An 18,978-nucleotide genomic window follows, 5' to 3' on the forward strand; every position below is an offset into this window, starting at 1 on the left:
CCCACCCCAACCCTAGCAGAGGCCAAGGGACCTGCTAGAGCCCCACTAGCAGGGGCAACTTCCTGGGCTACAGTTTCTGTCCCCACTCAAAGGAAATAAGCCAAGGGCTCAAACTGAAGCCCAGAGTTTCCTGAAGTCCATCAACAGCTTTTTTGGAGCATCTATTAGAATGCCAGACACTGTTCCAGGCAGTGAGGATCCAGAGGGGCACAGATGCCCTCTCCTGATGGAAGAAGACAGTGAATACACAAACTTGGAAGATAAAGGAAGATCACCCAAAGGAGAACAAGCGGAGGCTATTTATTCAGAGCTTCCCAGAGCAGCGAGTCAGCCACTGTCACTGGTGTTAGGCAGAGCCAAAGGCGGGCAGGAAATTGGGACGCCTTTAAGTTGGACATAAGGGAAAGACTTCCGGTGTGCCCTGACTAGAGGTTGCTGGTTTCAGGAAGCTAGAGAGGGGTTAATAGGGCATCCTACGTGCTTCGTTAGGGGAACATATTTGGCTCTCTTGGGTAGGTCCTGAGCTGGAAGGGGGGGAAAAAATTAGAGGGAGCTGGCACTCTCTGACTCAGTCTGGACCGTTCTGAGCTGGCCGCTGCAGAAGTGGTGGGTTGTAGTTTATTGCCATATGTGCTCTAGCCACTGTCCTTTTGTATATTTAGTCTCTCACAAATCAACACGTAATGACGGGACCATGACGAGATACCACTGTACACTGGTTAGAATGGTGAAACAAAAAACAAACCAAAAAACCAGCAACACCAAGTGCTGGTGAGGATGCAGACCAACTGCAGCTGCCATCTCTTGCTGGTGGAAATGTAAGATGGTACAGCCACTCTGGCAAAGGACTGCCAGATTCTTGTAAAGTTAAACATATAGTTACCGTACAGCCCAGCAATTCAACTCCTAGGTATTTACTCAAGAAAAAATGAGACCTTATGTGTTCACAAGAACTTGATCACAAGTTGCTGTAGCAGCTGTAATCATGCTCACTCAAAACTGAACACAACTCAAATATCCTCAGTAGGGAATAGATAAACAGCCTATAGCCACCCACACAATGGAATACTACACAGCAATAAAAAGGAATGAACTGCCATATCCAACACCGTGAATGAACCCCAAACGCATTACCCTAAGGAAGGAAGACAGATGCAGAACACCACCTACTGTATGACTCCATCATTTATGTGATGTTCTGGAAAAGGCAAAACTGTAAGGACAGAAAACAGATTGCTGAGGACCAGGTGTGGAGGGCTTGACCCCAAGGGGGCACGAGTGAATTTGGGGAGTGATGGAACTGCTGTATATCTTGATTGTGGTGATGATTAAAGGGCTGTAAGTTTTTTGTCAATGTTCAGAGAACTGTGCATTAAAAGGGGTGAATTTTACTGTATATAGATTGTATCAGAAAAACGGAAAAAATATAATGGGAAGTTATAACTATTATGAAGAAAAATAAATCAGGCTAGGGGAGAGAAAGAGTGAGCTAAGGGGATGCATTTTAGATGGGTGGTCAGGGAAGGTAGGGGAAGTGACATTTGAGCAGAGAGTGAATGGGGGAAGTGGGGCATGTGAATGTCTAGGGGAGAATGTTCCAGACCAAGGGACGTAGTGCAGGGGCCTGAGGCCTGTGCCGCAGGGAGGGTTTCAGGAACAGTTGGCTGGAGAGTGAGAAAGGACATTAGAGCTGCAGCCCTAAATCCCAGCAAGCATGTTAGATTTTAAGTTGGCTGGTGGGCATCAGAGGGTTTGATGAGTGACATGATGTGACTTATACATTAAAAGGCTTACCCTGGATGTAGCATGGAGGATGGAGCAGGGGGCTGGTGAGGTGGTAACGGGTGGTGATGGCTCGGACCAGGCAGGTGATGGTGGTGACGTGAGGGGTGGTCCTCCGATCTGGATTTGGGGCACTTGGGGTGGTTGAGACAGGATTTTGCTGATTGGTTCTCTGTGGGTGGTGAGAAAATATGAGAAGAGGAGGGTCTGGAGTGAGTTAAGTGGTAAGCCAAGTAGGGCAGGCCGGGCATTGGGCACAAACAGAGCAAAGGCCAGGGAGGCCAGGGAGGTGGGAGACCCCTCTCCCTCAGGGATCTTGCTCTGGATCCCAGGCTCTGCCTTCACCAACCTCAATCCTTGGAGGGCCCTGAAGGAAGTCTCCACCCCACTGTCGCCAGGTCTCCACCTCCACCTCCTGCCACCATTCTCCCAAGACATAGCCATCGGTGTCCAGCCCGAGGCCCCGCAGGCCACCCCTGCATGCGTCCTGTCTCCCATCCTTGGGCTCCTCTTGTCCCCTCATTCTTCTCTGACAGCCTGGCCTTGGCTTCTGGCCCTGCCCCCCTCGCCTCTGTCGTTTCATGTGTCTCTTCCATTTCAACGTCCGGCTCTCCCTTGGCTACTCCCGAATCTACCTTCCGAGTCCTACTCCTTTCCCATCAGCTGCCCCATGTTTCCTTCTGACTGTGGGAAGTTCTTTGGCAACTCAAGTTCAAGAGTTCGAAACGCGAGTCTTTGCTCTGTGCCCTCTGAATGCGCAGGGCGTCCCCAGCCGCCCACGCTGGAACTCCCATCTGTCCCCAGTCTTCAATGACAAGCTCCAGAGACGTGGCAATTAACCTCTTGGGCGCCTCTGGTCAAACTGTCCCCTTCCTGTCATTGTCACAGCCATTGCCTGGGCTCAGGCCCACATTCTGGACCCCGGCCATGACCTCCTGATAGGTCCCTGATTTTTCTCCAACCCCTCCCCCCATGCTATCGGGATAACTTTTCCAAAATTTCCACCTGCTGTCAGAGTCTTCCTTACAATCCTCACCAAAATAGCTCAGTTGAGAGAGTGTTAGACTGAAGATGCGCCTTCCTTATAAACACCTGTGGGGTGAAAGTCTTGTTCCTTAGCAAGAAGCCCCTCCTGGCTTCTCCTTCTCGCCCAAGGTAACCATGCAATTTACCATCCAAACCAGAACACTTCTGAACAAGAGGGCGCCAGTAGAGGTCAGGCTGGGACGACAGCATTTACCAGCAAACAAGGGCACCTCACTCTGGCCTCATCTGCTGCCCGGTCTCCCATCCCCACCCCAGTCATGACCCCCATGGGGTCACAGGCACAAGATCAGCCTTGTGTCCGTGGGCCACGTTGTTCTTTTCGTTTGTTTGTTTGAAATGACTCTCCTCCTCCCCCGCTGAATTTAACCCTGCTTCTCCTTCAGACCTGGCTCTACCCCCATGTGCCTGTGAAAGTCAGCTAGAAAGTTCCCGGGGCGCCCTCAAAAACCCCTCCTGTTCCCTCTGGCTCTGCAATGGTGAGACCTCTGGCCCTGGACTCCTGCAGACAAGGCTGCAAACCTCCAGCAATTCCTTAAGATTAGACACCTCAGTTTCCACACCTATAAAATGGGTGTAACAGCACCATCTTTCAGGCCCTTGTGGGCATTGAACGACTGACATAATGTACGGGAATCACTCAACTGTGGTGGGGGACACTCAAATGATTACAGTCTCACAGAACTTATCACACTGCGGTGCAGACAGTGGTTACCCCCATAAAACCAGAAAGCTTAAAGCCATGGTTTTCTCCGCTCTACACCCCCGGCACAGTCCTGACTTCCTAGCAGGTGCCAGCAGACATCTGAATAATGGAGGACTCCGCGGGGAGGCGACAGAGAAGGCAGGCAGCCTGGCTGACTGACTGGAGGCTCTCCTCTCAAGTGTCAAGTGTAATCACTAGCTGCTCCTTTGCAAGGGGTCCCGGGGAGAAGCCGAGTCCTAGGAAGGTCTGGAGAGAAGAGATGGTTTATGAGATGCAGACTTGAATAAAACATCTACCTGCAGGATAACCCCCTGGGCTACTCTTCCGATGGTTCCACTGAGTATGCTGTGAGCTCATTAGTCGGAAGCTCATGTCATTGGTCTTTAATAATTGAATATTTCCCCATCTTTTGGCGCATCTTATATATGTGTTTAAATCCCATTAATGCCACATTTCACTGCTCTTCTATGGCCTTTTGCATTACGCCTATTCTCAGCAGAAGCTGTGAGCACTCCTACCAACTTGCAGTCACCACAGGCCCACTGCCTTCTAACAGGTTCAAGGGGCCCAGTGCACGAGGCAGTTCAGAGGCCTTTCTTAATGAATCCGGCATCACCACGGACCTCGTGGTCCCCTAATCCAAGGAGGTGAGAGAGAGGCAGCATGCAGGACCTGAAATACAGGCAAAGGCTATTTGCTATTTTGCTAAAGCTGGAACAAGGGAGCTTCTTTCATGGAGGATAAAAGACTAAAAATCAATGACAGGGTTGTCTGTAGGCTCAAGTTTCATCTCATCTCAAGAAAGAAAAAAAAAAACACACACAGGAATCAGTTACTCCAGTCTTTCTCTATTAGATTTATTTCAAAGATGTCTCTGGCATTGGCAGTCAAGGGGTATTGGCTATTTATCTGAAGGATACTTGATAATCCATTTGTTTATTGATTGGGTTAAGCAGGTGTATGTAACCTTGCTTACTTGGAAGGAAAAGAGATCTTGTATTATGTGAAAGAGAAATTTTCTATGGGTTCAAAAGAGTTCTGTTAACATAGCAAAAGACAGAAAGTTATTGGGGTGGAAAAATAAAATCAAGTGCTGTCTAAGCTCTCAATAAATTCAGAGGAACCCAGAAAATTATGTGAAATTGAAGATCTGCAAAGAGTGGGGACATTTACTCATAAAATCATAGGTGGAGAGAAATGAACCAGTGCCCGGGACCTGTTGGAGGGGTGGGAGCTCAGGAGAGATTGCTCCCCAGTTTTCACGCTGGATGCCTGCAGACATGAATTCTTGTGAGGAACACGAAGAGGGAGTTGGAGACTCAACTGTAAAGACGGCAAAGTGAAATGTTAGTACGTGTGAAGGAGGAAGCTTGCCAGAGGAAAATCACTGGAGCCTTATAAAGGGTCAAGCATTTTAGACAACGGTGAATTTTCGGTTGCTTAAAAAATGTTCAGAAAACAAGCTACACATGGACAAAGTTGTAAGTCAGTTCCTCTGAGACTGGAGCAAAGAATCTTATAAGCAAACCTTTGTAACTTTGAATGGCAGTCACATCACCATGAGCATGGTTTTCTTTCTCTGGGAAGAAAACCATTTAATAAACACTTTGGACTGATTGCATTTACTCAAGGCTGAAGTCAGGATTTTCTCCTTGTCAGGTGCTGTTGTCTGAATGCTTGTGCCCCGCCCCCCAATTCATATGTTGAAATCCCAACCCAAAAGGTGATGGTGATAGGAGGTGCGGCCTTTGGCAGGTGATTAGGTATTGATGGTTGAGTCTTCATGATGAGATTAGTGTCCTTATAAAAGATATTCCAGACAGCTGGCTGGTCCATTCTGCCCTGTGAGGACACAGTAAAAAATCACTGTCCGGGGGCTTCCCTGGTGGCACAGTGGTTGAGAATCTGCCTGCCAATGCAGGGGACACGGGTTCGAGCCCTGGTCTGGGAAGATCCCACATGCCACGGAGCAATTAGGCCCATGAGCCACAACTACTGAGCCTGCGCGTCTGGAGCCTGTGCTCCACAACAAGAGAGGCCACGACAGTGAGAGGCCCGCGCACCGCGATGAAGAGAGGCCCCCGCTCGCCACAACTAGAGAAAGCCCTCGCACAGAAACGAAGACCCAACACAGCAAAAATAAATAAATAAATAATTAAAATGAGTTAAAAAAAAAAAAAAAAATCACTGTCCGGGAAACAGGCTCGGCAGACACTGAATCTACTGACGTCGCGATCTTGGACTTCCCCGCCTCCAGCACTAAGAGAAATAAATTTCTGTTGTTTATAAACCGCTCAGTTTATGGCATTTTGTCATAGCAGCCTGAATGGATGAAGACATCGGGGCTAAACCCACTTTACTATAGTGAGAGAATCACAGTGTGTTGGAAGTGGGAGTGGCCTCAGCTCTCCCCAGCGCTCTCATCTTGCAGAGGAGAATGTAAGAGAAGAGGTAAACTGTGGTTCTGAAGAACCTAGGGGCAGGACAGGAATAAACACGCAGATGTAGAGAACAGACTTGAGGACACGGGGAGGGGGAAGGGTAAGCTGGGATGAAGTGAGAGAGTGGCATGGACATATATACACTACCAAAGGTGAAACAGATAGCTAGTGGGAAGCAGCCGCATAGCACAGGGAGATCAGCTCGGTGCTTTGTGTCCACCTAGAGGGGTGGGATAGGGAGGGTGGGAGGGAGACGCAAGAGGGAGGAGATATGGGGCTATATGTATATGTATAGCTGATTCACTTTGTTATAAAGCAGAAACTAACACACCATTGTAAAGCAATTATACTCCAACAACGATGTTAAAAAAAAAAAAAAACAAGAGAAGAGGTAACTGATCCCTCATCATGCAGCTACTTGCTCAGCAGAAGAAACTGATCCATGACCACAGAGCTAGCTGCTGGCACCCTGAGGACCATGCCAGGGCCAGCGTGTGTGTGTGTGAATGATGGCCACCAGATGGAGAGGACGGTCATTTGAGGAGATGATGCAAGGCATTCCTGCACCAAAATATTTCTCTAGACCTCAACCCCTCCCCACCTCACTACTGATGTGGGTAGGAGAGGAGACAGCCAGTGACACTTGGGCCATGCCTAGCTCTTTCACTTGCCGATGGCATCTCTTGGATTTCTAGGTTCTGTGTCGGATGCCATGGTTATACTAGATTCTGCTATGCATCTTACTCTTTGACTTCTGTGGGCTTATGATTTTCCATGTGATGTCCATTTAATCAGACCCTTTGGTGTCCTGCGACCCACTGTTTACTGATTATGCCTCATCTCAAATTATTTCCTCAACTACCATCCACCAGACTGAACCCCAGCCTCTGGAGAGGGAGTCCCCCGGGTTGAGGCGTCTCGAGTCCCGTAAGGGGTCTGATTTGTTCAAAGTCAGCATTTTCTCCCTTCTACCTCTTAGGTCTCCTGTGGATCTTATGTTCAGTGTACTTCTGAGTTTGCTTGGCAGGCAGCTCAGTGTGAGTCCCGCCTCCTTGCGTAGACCAGCAAAACTCTGCTTCTCCCTCTGTAAGTGGAGAGTAACAGGTGACTGGTGTGGACTGAATGGAGCGAGAGGTCATATTCTTAGAACAATGGCGTCACAACAAGTATTAATAAGTGTTAGTCCCCTTTGGATGGCTCTTTGCTTATATCGTGGATATTTTTAGTTCATGTATGAATCACATTCGATGAGTTCACAGGGTGAATGAGACCACCCAGAGGAAGCCATCATCTGTTCAGATTAGCTCTGCTGGGAAGGCAGTAAAAGTGGATAAAACGTCCACCCAAACTCTCTCCAAACATTGAGCTGAAATCTACAGCTTACAGTAAATTTTTCGTTCATGGTGGCTGAAATAAAGTTGTCATATTGGGTATAATACTTCATAAGCCACTTAACTCAGGTGTGTAAGAAGGGTAACTATTCCCCGCTACTCAAACTATTTTTTTCCCTCAAGCTTCTACTCCAACTGTGGCAGAATTTAAGGCAAGTTAAGGAAACTCCGCTACTTGAAGGTCTCTCCTAAGGTTTCCAGTCATTATCAGTCCCTCAAGGCACGTCTACCCTCTTGTGGGTAGGGTGATGGGAAGCGGGGTATGTCCCACGTCAATGGGGAAGATGCTCTTTGTCCCCTGCCACCTTCCGTTCACGGTGGCATCTCTGGTGATGGCCACCACCCTGTGTTGCTCTGCCTATCAGCATCCCCGTTGGTATCTGCCGAGGCAGCTGGTCCTCCACTGGCCTTGGACTTGGGCGATCCACAGGCTGTTGCCAACAGCCGAGACCTTACGGCCCCGATGTACACAGGTGTGCATATGCGTTCTCCCACGCCCTGTGGTCTTAGAGCAAAGAGAGGGACAAGGGCTTCAACTCTTCGTCCAGCTTTCTCTTCTTCTCTAGATTCCCCCCGTTGTCCATGTAGGCATCCTCAGCCCATTTCCATGGCTGAGGATGTCTGAAGGCAGAGGCCCATTGGCTAAACATCCTGTCATACCTCTTGCTCGTGCTAAGCCTTGGACCTCAGGATCTCAAAATCCAGAACTGAATGTTAATGTATTTTCTTTCTTTTTATATTTTACTTGGTCATTCTTTCTCAGGGAACAAGGAGCCAGATCTGCTTTGCTTGACCATCTGCTTTATTTGTGGGAGGTGTACCCCTAAGATGATGTAAACAAAAAAAAATGAAAGGACAAAGTCCAAAAAATAAAAACAGAAATAAAAACAGAAGCCCACCCAATAAACGTCACATATCAGCCCTCTCCACGGGCAAAAGTTTGTGATGCAAGGCACAGCAATGGTGGCCAGAGAGCTGAGCAGTGAAAGGTAAGCTGGCGCTTTCCAAACAAAGGAGTCAGGACCAGGGGCGAGGCTCTGTGCGCCGCAGAACTGGAGGTGAGAAGCCGGCTCCAGAGCGCCCCGACTCCCTGCGGTGGGATGGGCGGTTACTAGCATCATTTAGCAGCACAGGGCGTTTAGGAGCAGACATCAAGGCTGAGAGCTTACTTCTGAGAAGAAGCTGGGCTTGCAAGATTGTGACAGCTTCTTCCCCCTCCTTCCCAGCAGTGCAAACAACGATTCTTCACATTAGTCTGTCTCACTTCAGACCCTCATCCATCTCTATCCGAATGGCCTGTGATGAACACTGTCCAAAGAGCTACTTTAAAAGCCTCACTTAGCATAAACGTGCCAACGCCAGGAGTGGCTCCTTCTCCCTGCTGGAGGTCAGGCCCCACCGTCTGCAGAATTACCGTCCCCCTGAGATGGGAGCTGTGGCCTCTGCCCACCCGCGGCAGCCCCTGCTTTGCATGAGACCTTCTCATCCCCACTAAGTCTTTTCTGGACCCCTCTTGCGTCTCTCCATGGCTGCTAATGACCACCCTTTATTCATTTCAGTGGCATGTTTAGTCCCCTCCGAGCTTCTGCTTTTGACCTTTCATAGTCTTTATCGTCCTGTCAAATGGTTTTGGTGGAGAAAAGTGCAATTTACCCAGCACTGGAAAGCACAGGTAAAGTTGGTTTTCTAATTGTACTTCTTTAGTCTGAGCTGCTGAAGTCAGGCTCAGCGGTGTGTGTGTTGAGGGCGGTGCTAACCTCATGCCTCCCTCCTACTTCTCTCCTTTCCCCCACATGCCCTTTCTGCATCTGGCTGGGGCAAGATGATGACGGTGACCAGGGACCTGCAGTGATCACGCACAGGTGATTGCCTCCCTAGGCTTCCTAGGTCTAATTTCTTATCCTAACCCAAAGAGGATCTTATTTTGACAGTGTTTGAATGTCTTATAAAAATGAATCTATAATTCCATCTGCAAACTATATTAAAATAATGAAAATGCAACATTGCTGGATTAAAAATTGTGCCACAGGGAATTGTAGGGACTGAAAGACGGGTGTATTACCTTCCTGGGGCTGCTGTAACAAATTACCACAAACCTAGTGGCTTAAAACAACAGAAATGTATTTTTTTACAGCTCTCGAGGCCAGTAGTCTGAAATGAGTCTTATGGGGTTAAAACCAAGCATTTGGCAGTGCTGCTTTCCCCTGGAGGCTCTAGGAGAGAATCTCTTCCTTGCCTCTTCCAGCTTCTGGTGGCCAGTGGCATTCCTTAGCTTGCAGCTGCATCACTCCAATTTTGGCTTCTGATGTCACATTGTCTTCTCTTTAGCTGAAGTCAAACCTCCCTCTGCTTTATTCTTATAAGGACACTTATGATTACAATTAGGGCCTAACTGGATAATCCAGGATAATCTATCCATCTCAAAATCCTTACCTTAATCATATCTGTAAAGTCTCTTTTGCCGTAACTTGTACAGGTTTCAGGGATTAGGACATGGATATCTCTGGGGGCCATTATTCAGCCTACCAAGACAGGGAGACCATTTTCAGCTTGGGCCCTACGCAGGAAGGGATCTTTCTAGCCAAAGGGAGTGGGTGACACCTGTGCCCTTTGCCTCAGCACTCGGGGAGATCATCAGCATGATCCAAGTGCCGGCAGATGAGGGACATTGCTGCAGGGCCACTCAGGTGGACCAAAAGTATTCCCTGGGTTAGCACATACTGTAAGCAGACATCATTTTGCAGAGATGTGATGGAGAGAAAATCATAGTCACCAAAACAAGTGATAATTCCAAGTGATGAGAGATTAGAAGATTGTGGCAGACACTGCTGGTTGCCCACCCCAAGGCCCTTCCCATCTTTATTGCAGGCATAATTCTGATTTTCCCAAACTGAACATGCCCAGCCCCAGGGGATGAATCATCATTGGTCACAGTTTCATGCCCACCTGATCACCATGGGGCCTCTTGTTAAATGCAGATGCAGACTCAGTAGGTCTGAGGTGGGTCTAAGACCCTGCGATTCTAACAGGCTCCCTGGTGAAGTGGATGTGCTTCTCCTTGGACCACACCTCGAGTAGAGAGGATCTAAGCCAATCACAGCAATCACATTGCCCCTTGCCGGGGACTAGTCCAGGGTGAGCATGTGACTCAGTCTTAGCCAATGAAAGCTACAAGAAGATGAGCTGAAGGTCAGGGTGGACTTCTGAGAGAGATTTCCTTCCTGATGAAAGACAAGAGAAGTCTAAAGAGAAAACAATATTGCCCTCACCCCTCCCTTCCTGCTTTGTGCAATGTCATCTGAGGACATGAGGCCTTGAGCTATGGCAGCTATCTTGTCACCAAGACGCACATACTTGAGGAGAAAAGCGCATTCACTGAGGAGGGAAATAAGGGGAACATCTCTGAGTCTTCAAAATCCCAGGACTCCTACTGCCAGATTTTCTTGTTAAGTAATATATAAATTCCATATGGTTTAATCCACGGTTGCTCAGGTTGCTATTGTTTGTAGCTGGATACACCTAACCTCAGAAGGAACCTACAGAACAAGGAAAGGCACAGAGAATTGGAGTCCAGACACGACCACCAGAAGAAGACTAAAGACCCACCAATTCTTCATAGTGAGGAGCGACTTTAAATTGCTGTATGAACCTCACTGCACGGCACCCAATCATTACTATGAGGCTTTATGCAGTTACTATATGGTAAGTGTGCCTTTGGTTCTTGTTCCTGAGTTTGTAACAGGGTCTCAAGAACCCTTTAATCATCTTAATAAGTCACAATTGGGTAAATCCTACCTACAATAATTAGGATTCTGATGTTGACACTGAACTGCTAAACCCTTTAAGTCACACACTTCCCCTTTTATCTAAGATATCTAAAACCCCTCCATGTTAGATAGTTCGTGCATGTCCTTTTCAGTATGTTTATTTCAGCCGGGGTACCACATCTCATGCACACACTTTCCACATCAGCCAGATGCTCCTCAGCTCCATGCATCACAGCAATCAGTCACAGGATTGATTAATCCTCAGTGTAACTTAAGCTGCTTTAAAGAAAATCCCAGGCAAATAGACATAAATACCTATTTTTCTTGCTGAATTGTTTGTTCGAATTCCCTCTCATTCCCTCATTGAGATCAGACTTAATTATGCAATATCGTAGAAATACACAAACATCTGCGGTTATTTCTAAGCACATTTGAATGACAAAGATTTCAATGTCCTGTGTGGTTTCAGGAACATGATGAACCTTCTTGAGGCTTGGGGTAGGGGCAGTGGGGAATAAAGAAAGAAGGAAAAAGTAACTTCCTTTATTCAGATGATATGGAATTCAAACTATGTCAAACAATCAAAGGAGAAAGACCTGTGACATTTCATAGTGCAGGTTCTAGGTTCTATACTGATTTTTCTTTTAAGGAGTAAATCTTAAGGACGTCACCGTTGCCTTTGGGATATGGTTATAGCATGCCTGTAGCACTGATTAGCTACATAACTTTTAATCGAGGAGGTTAAATTATGTCTGACAACTCCCCTCCCATCCAGCGCTATCCTTCTATTTTCTGAGTCAGCACACTCACTCTTAGAGGAGCCTGCATCTTGCAGAGCTGTCACTTCTATCAAACACAATGCCCTCAGGGCTTATGCTCATCATTAAAGAAAAAAAAAAAAACTTGTTAGAGTATTAGCCGAGCCCAGTGCAGCGCCGTTAAATTAATTTTTAGGGATGTATCTAGGTCATACATCTGCATGTTGCATATAAACACACCAGCTAGTTACCCAGTATTTGCATGTTTCTGAACTGTTAGAGCCATGCTTGTTGGAGAATTGCTGTTTATTTTGGCCCTGAATGGAGAATAATTGTTTCTCCATGATACAATCATAAAGTAACTGGGATGTTTCTTCTGAAAGTTGGCCACCACAAAAATATTTCCAACCATCTCTTTTGGAGACTAAAGGACATTAACATTCCCGTTTCTGTTAACTAGCAGTTCTTTATATAGAAGAATCTTTTGATGCCCAAATGATTTAGTAATTCTCCACATCTCATTTTATCTTCTGAGTAGAAAGAATGTCCCTTTAGAGGCAATGAAGGTTCGACACACAGCTGAAACAATGAAGTCACAATATGCTGTCCTTTGGGTAGAAATTAAGCTTCATTGAGAAATAAAATAAGAATTGAGTATTTTGGTGGTGGTGAATAAAGAATATTTGAAGTATGTGTACCTCAAAGTCTTTCTGCTATAAAAGATAAAAAAATGTGTGAGAAGCCTGCAATACCCATTTCTTTCAGTGTGATACCATGCCAATCCGAAATGTAACCCAAGCGGGCCAAAATCAGAATAAAAACTTTGACCTTGTAAATGCCACCCCTGTGAAGATTTGTGTGCCATTTTAAGGACATGTATTTCTTGTGAGGCTGAACTAACCTGATGGGTTCTAACACAGCCTTCTCACAGCTGATGTCATAAAAATCTAAGGAACAGGAACCCAGGAAAGCACAATAGCATCGTCAGCCGGTAAGAATTCAGAGACAACCAGCCAGTATGTCCTGAGATGGACCTTCGCGAGACGGATGAGAAAACTGAGACTGAGAAAAAGTGAAGGACCCTGACTAGTTCCATGATCACACTTTAATTGAAAAGTGCTGTGCGTCAATTCCTATTATTGTGGGACCTGTGTAAAGAAAAGTCTTCCAAATGTAGCTGGCATTTATGATAGTAACACGAGAGTTCTAGGAAAGAACTGTAATGCTTCTCATAGCAACTTGTAATGCGATTTGAACTGATACAAATTTAGGGCACCCATTATAACCTGTGCTTTATTCTCTGAGAGCTCAGAACCCTGGGAAGAGCTGGGTAAGCGATGGTGCAAGACAGAATCCAGCAAAGGGAGGATTGTTCAGTAAAGGGTGAGGAGAGAGTAGAGGAGGGTGGTGTGCTGAACGTTATCCAAATGGAGTAGTAACGATGAACAAGTGAGTCCCTGTGAGGGCCCTGACCGCCTTTCTGATGACCTTTAGCACTGAGCTTCAATGAACATTCCAACTACAGTCTAGAGATTTGTCAGTCCCAACAAAGTGGAATACTGACAGTATGATCACATCAAGATGTAACTTGTAATTGCAAAGTCACATTCGATTAGATCACTGGCACTTTTGTGACCCAGTGATATGACATGATTAGGTCTGAAGCCAGCCCATGAACACACACGATGATTGTGTGATTAACTAGGCCGACTAATGGGCACGGTGAGTCACAGGCAGCTGAAAGTCTGAGACCGCCTGGAGCTGGGGAGAGTTAGAGCTCATTTTCATGATAGCTCCAAAAGATGAGATTGCTCACTAGAAAGGGGAAAATATCCCTTCGATTAAAAATGTTTCAGTCATTAGATATTATAGTAAGGGAATGATGGCTGGAGTTTCTGACATCATTTTTCTTGCCATTGTCTGAAGGTTTTGTGTTAATTAATCACCACCAGGTTCAGGGGAAGCAGCACACTGTGATAGATTCTTTCCCATATCTGCCACTTGCACTTGGGAAGCTTAATACGCTAAGCCTTAGTTTCCTCATCTGTAAAATAGGGATTCTAATATTCCTTTCTTATTGGTTGTAAGAGGATTAAATAACATGCAAAGTGCCTGGCACATAGTAGGTGCTATTAAATATTTGAACTTTTAGGAGATACATGTCAAAACAGAATCATCTTCAAGAAGCTTGTTCCATACCCACTGATTGATTTTAAGGGCAAATGTAAATGCAATTAAATTACCATTCATACGTATACATGAGAACCTAGTCTCCCCAACCCCCAAACTGCCTTATGATACGGGAGTAAGAAAAACCCTACAGCACTGATGGAACCAAAGCAAATCACAATTGAACTTATCACATTACGTGGGATAATTATACAGCGGAGGGACACACTAGGCCAATTCATGACCCACATACATAATTATGCCACATGTCAAGGAAAGCTGAGCAAACGAGGTCAGCCTGTGCAGTGGGTGGGTGGGCAGTTGCCCAGACAGAGGCTTTATGAACGGGCTTCCCTCCGAAGCTCTATATCGGCAATTTTAGCACCACTACGAGAAAGGAAAAAGAATTGGGCCCTTAAGTAGAGTTCCCCAAACTTGTCTGTTGAATTAATTGGAGCCCTTATTAAAAACATAGATACCCGACAGAGCCCCAGATCATTCCTATCATCAGCAGGGCTGGAAAACATCAGCCTGGTCCAGCTCTTTACAAGCCAGTCTGGCTTCTGGCATTGCCCATTAGCACAGGTGTGCTAGATTGTTATTTCCATTCAAAAGTTTGTTTTCAAATGTTTGTAATTCCAGCAAAGCCCTCAGGGAATCTCCATGAATTAAAATGTAGGCACTGATGTCATCTCTCTGCCCAAATTCCCCACTTAGCCCCTGCCCATCTGGTCCAGAAATTCACCCAGAGTTCACCTCAGAGACACACAAGGCCCACTGCTTTCTGGTAGACAATCTCTGAAAACACACTGGAATGTATGAGGGACACGGACTCATTGCTCAGTGCTGCACTCAAACCATGGCTGCCTCATTCTGATTGATTTGTTTACAACAGGAGTTCTCAAAGTGGGGTCATCAGCTCCTGCCTCAGCATCACCCAAGAACTTGTTAGAAATAAAAATCTCGAGCTGCATCCCAGAACTTTTGAATCAGAAACTCTAGGATTGGGCCCCAGAAATCTATTTTAATAAGCCCTCCAGGTGATCCTGATGTACTCTAAAAGTCTGAGAACCACTGGCTAAAAAAATTTTTTTTCTTTCTCACTTATTTCAATACAGTGAACCAGTAAGTATTTAACTAGTTAGGCCTCTCAAGCATTTCTTGAGATTGTTCTATATTCGGTTAGAGGAAGGAAAAAAAAACCTACCTCATTTCACATGATTGACATTCCTGCAAAGTGGTCTTGATTTGAGGACATCAAAATGAGATGATCAAAACCTGATCGTTAGAAAAGAAAGGCAGTATTTTAATTTCATTACTTTGAGTATTTATGTTCATAAGCCATAGTCACCTGATGAAGTCATTTTTTACAAAAACTATGGTCTAATCATACTGTAATGCCTCTTCAAGGTGCAACTTCTACATAGATTATGAGTGTTTCCATGTACATAATGCAATGTGACTCAGCAGCCCAGATTGTGAATAGCCATTCAGGACATTGTCCAAGGGGTGAAAAGAATTTTTTAAACCTAATGCTCATTTATGACTCAACTTCTGTTATTCATTTGTAACATATATGTGAATATACTGTTACATAAACATGTTCTACATTTCCAACTGTATATAATAAATAAGGGTATGAGATGTATGTATAAATACATCCTATGCAAAGAGAGAAATGTTTGTAAATAAATAGGCTTTAAATGGGAGAAGAAGTCCATGAAATATACACACAAATATATGAGGAAAACCATATTATGTAATACAATATACTCTATTTAATAATTCTCATGTTGGTTTATAAAACTCAAAAGAACAAAGTTAAATGAACAGGAATTGAAAGTTCATGATGGATGCATCCCTCATAGCATTTAAATCTCTTCCACTTGATTAAAAATTCCTAGTTCCTCTTCACTGAATTGTTTAGAGTTTTTGAGCAGCCTCTGCCCTGATTAAAACAAATTAGCATCAAAGATCCCCTGTTGAATGAGAAATCATTAATTGAGAAACATGCAATGCTCCTTAATTACCTTTAGAACAGTGAGAGAACAAATAATCTCAGGTTCCAGAGGGACCTCCTGCTCTGCACTGTGGACTCATTTCGTGTAGCTGCTGGAATAAAACTCAAGTTGCAAACACTATTGGGGAATATCAATGCGAGCTTCAGTAAACACAATGCCGATTGTTTATCTAAAAGAAAAATATCTAGATAACGACTAAGAAGGAAGAGGGAAAAATATTTTAGTTTATTATCTTGTTGAGAGCTTTAAAAGTGTTTTACATGTGCCAATAGTGATTGAGAAATAATGTGAGCTGTTCCTTCTGATACAAATTTTAATGCTTTGTGTAAAATACTTCATTTACGTAATTACCTGCTAAAATTTCAGATGCTTATGTACAGATGAGTAACTTTGTCACTTAACAGTGGAACAGAAAGCACCAGTGTCAAACTTCACCAAATCCAGCTTACAAATGGAAATTCAAATCATGATGCTGCACCTGAGTCATTTATTCCTTTATCTATCGACACAATAGTTACAAGAGCTTCTGTAGGTCAGTGAGATATGATGCATCCCTCTACCTTCAAAATCTAGAAAACACTGAATACTAACCCATGGGAAAAGCATTAGGGAATGAAATTGTTGTAGGTGTTATGACAATGTAAAGAATATTACCAAAGGCTTACACACAGTGCCATCTGGACAGCCTTCTGATAACAACAGTCATATGGGCCTGGATCTGAGGTTCTGAAAACTCTCTATTTCTCATAAGCACCCTGGAAGGAAGGAAGCATGGTGTGTGAGACTTGTCATTCAGCTGAGGATAGAATCTTGGTTTTATTCTAGTTTTCCCGGGTCTCCATTTTAACCACTAGATCATGAGTCAACAGCCTTTGAAAAAATTGATGGAATTGATTCAACCGCCTCTGCTTCCTTGGATATTTTTGGTTCATGTATAGTTTACAGACTGGTTCATATAATATAAAGCACAAAACTTCCAAACAATGCTGCCATTTTGAATTGATATTAACGTGGTTAAGACCCGATTCTGGAAATTTGCTTTAATTTTAGTGACACGAAGTGACTTGTTTTATAAGTGGAATTAAACTTTATACCAACAGTCACAGTAGATTCCAAACTTGTAGAAATGACTAATTATTATTCTTTGTTTTCTATTCCACCAAGATGATATATTTGACATTGCCATAATCTTTGCAAATATTGTAAATAATCTCTTAGAGACTACACTGCAAGGGCAATTATCAAGACTACATCAAGAATATGTACACAAAGTAATTTGCACCAGAGAGAGAGAGAGAGAGAGAGAGACAGAGAGAGATCATTAATTGCATTTATGCAGTGTGAAAGGATATAAGAATCTTATGACATATTGAAACAGTAGAAAAATTGTTATTTTTTTCTCAAGGGATTCCCATGAAGGTATATTCTTTCTTTGGCCATTCCACTTTAGGACAAAGTAATTCTCAATTCACTAATGTGCAAAACCCATGTGGTTCATATGTGCTATCAAAGTAAGAATTACTACTGAAAAGTCTACCACATAACCATCTTCTAAGTATGGTTTAGAAAAGGAAAATCTTGTCGCTAAAACATTGCATATCATGTATGAAAACACAAACAAAACATCGTTACATATCCTTACAAACTTCTAGTTTGTAAAGCTCATCATGGACAACTGCTTCCTGAGAAACAAAATGATGCTATTTGGTATTTTTCCCTTACAGAAAAGCTGTTTCCTTTAACAGCCAACATCTTGAATTTCTGCACTGGAAGGTCAAACTGGAGCTGTCGCTTCAGAAATCAGCAAGGAGTGGATGTTGTATATTCAGTCTTTGTTTCCTCTTCCAACTAGTTCATCTGCACATAAATGTTCAGGAGACCATATTTTTTTATACTCCCAGGGCAATGAGCTTCAAATGAACCTGGAGTTCTAACTCTCAGCAGGGAATTGTCCTGATAAGTAGAATATCCCATTTGCCATTATCTATTTGTGTTGCAAGGTAATTCATTTTGGGTTGAAATCAAATTGTTTTAAGCTGAGCTGGTATTTTTATTGGCGTCCTTCCAGCCGGCCTTCCTTTTAAGTACCATCGTATTTCAAACAAGCTGATCTAAAGGAAAAGATTACTGCTGCCAATGTGCGTTGTCACAAGGGAACAAAGATGTGCAAGACCTATTTTGTGTTATTTATTTATTTTTAAAGCATTGATAGAGGTTTGAGAGCACTAGTCTGCTGCTGGGGGAAATAAGCTGACTAATCGATGAAGGGTCAGGAAAGATGTGTGATGATGGGAAAGAAAATCTAAAACAATCTGGTGGTATTTGCTGTAAAATTACCATTTAAAGTTGAGGAAGGTAATATTTGCAAAATGTAATAGACACTGTAAAAATCCTGAAAAGCACCACTCTGAATTACCAGGTAACATATATCAGTGGTTTCTATTGCAATTTAATTATTTGGGAACTTTGGCACATATATGCCCTTTAGTGTTACCAAAAATAATCAAGAGAAGAATCGTTGCTCATGATTCCCCAAATTTAACCTTAAATCTTTTCATAGTGTAAGGATAAAACATTTAACTCTAATCTACTTCCTATTTCAACAACATAAACCCATCATAACACCTAAGTAAGGTAGGTGAGCATTTTTATCCCAGGTTACTTAGAAATAGTTTAGACAACTGTTCCAAGGCATTAAAAAAAGTTGGCATTTGAGTTCACATTAAAACTCAAGTGTGTCCCACACCGGACCTATTCCAAGATAACTTATACATAACTGAAAAGCACACTGTTTAAGATATCTTTCAGCAATAGGGGCGACAGAGGCACAAAGAACTGTTAGAAGAATTTGCTCACTAATGCCATTTTCTTAGGTGGATTTTCTAGAGTAGGATCTCCT

The 18,978-nt window shown here is 44.0% G+C and overlaps 1 protein-coding gene across 1 annotated transcript in view; it reads right to left on the reverse strand.

The window, feature by feature from the left end:
* ATRNL1 (attractin like 1) overlaps positions 1–18,978 on the reverse strand; it is a 721,245-nt gene that overhangs the window by 12,790 nt on the left and 689,477 nt on the right. The window contains exons 30-32 of the transcript XR_009497890.1: positions 16,089–16,248; positions 15,266–15,336; positions 1,795–1,954 (exon numbers count right to left, since the gene is read on the reverse strand). The gene's annotated coding sequence lies outside the window, so the exon portion shown is untranslated. The remainder of the gene's footprint in view (positions 1–1,794; positions 1,955–15,265; positions 15,337–16,088; positions 16,249–18,978) is intronic.

The sequence above is a fragment of the Balaenoptera ricei genome, chromosome 16 (genome assembly GCF_028023285.1).
Source record: "Balaenoptera ricei isolate mBalRic1 chromosome 16, mBalRic1.hap2, whole genome shotgun sequence".
Classification (NCBI taxonomy): Eukaryota; Metazoa; Chordata; class Mammalia; order Artiodactyla; family Balaenopteridae; genus Balaenoptera; species Balaenoptera ricei.